This window comes from Patella vulgata, chromosome 5 (genome assembly GCF_932274485.2).
Source record: "Patella vulgata chromosome 5, xgPatVulg1.2, whole genome shotgun sequence".
NCBI lineage: Eukaryota > Metazoa > Mollusca > Gastropoda > Patellidae > Patella > Patella vulgata.
In genome coordinates, this window is record NC_065883.2 from 16,184,530 (window position 1) to 16,185,698 (window position 1,169).

A 1,169-nucleotide genomic window follows, 5' to 3' on the forward strand; every position below is an offset into this window, starting at 1 on the left:
TTTTTCTGTAATAGAAATACCATCAGTTGACGGATATTATTAGCGTTTTATCCAATTGCTTGATCATAATTGTTTCAAGATGACCCCCCCCCCCCCACACACACACACACACACACACACACACACACATACATTCGTCGTCGATTGGTAGGGCGTTTGAAATGAATAATTCAATAATGCATTCGGACATTCGGATATATGTTGAATTAGACTGTGTGGAAAAAAAATTGCGGCAAATATATGCCAATCCATAGCGGAGATATGATTGAATTACTGGTCATTGTTAAAATATATGACGAACTTCCTGATGGTTATCTGGGTATCGGTAGAAACAGTTGTTACAACGCCATTGCCACTGCCATATTATATTCATAGATAGTGTAAAACTGTACAAAAGATTTTTGAATATGGCGAATGAATGAATAACAACAAAGATTACATATATTAAAGGCTCAACGCGTCCTTTAGCGCTATATGAATCCTTTGCTAACTACAATATTGTGAGAGTTATATCACTGACATGAACATAAGCAAAAAAATGGCTCATTTTCGTTCAGTAGTTGTTATGATAAATTGAAATTTCATCGATCTATGTTGCTCGGACGTACAAAACGCCGCCATCTTTTATTGGTAGCTGGGAAACCCAATGGGCCTCAATTAAATCCGATGAGTCCAAGCCGGGAGATTATATAGCGCGAGTGTTTTGGTTTTGTTTTCTTAATTAAATGTTAAGTGTATTAAGTCGTGAGAAACTTTGTATTTTAGCGAAAACGCAAATAACACACCTCGCCTTTAATATTATCATGTGAATTGTAATTGGTAAACGTGTATATCATCATAAACTGACTATGAGTGTGTTATCCTATGGAATACCATACATACATGAAATAATATAAAAATCCAATTAGAAAAAATACATATAATTGCAGCAAATAATTATTTTGTGTTTATTAAATCTATGAAAAAAAATCCCACTTCAAGGAACATTGTTGATTTTGTACGTATTAGCGTACTACAGACAAGGAACCGAGCATGACTTGTGACGTCATATCAAAAAAAGAATTTCGTCAATCGACGTGAAATTGTTCAAGGAACAAGCGTGTCGATCGTAGAGACTTGGGCTGTAATTAGAATCTGACAATATTGTTTTGTATGTTTGTATTATAATT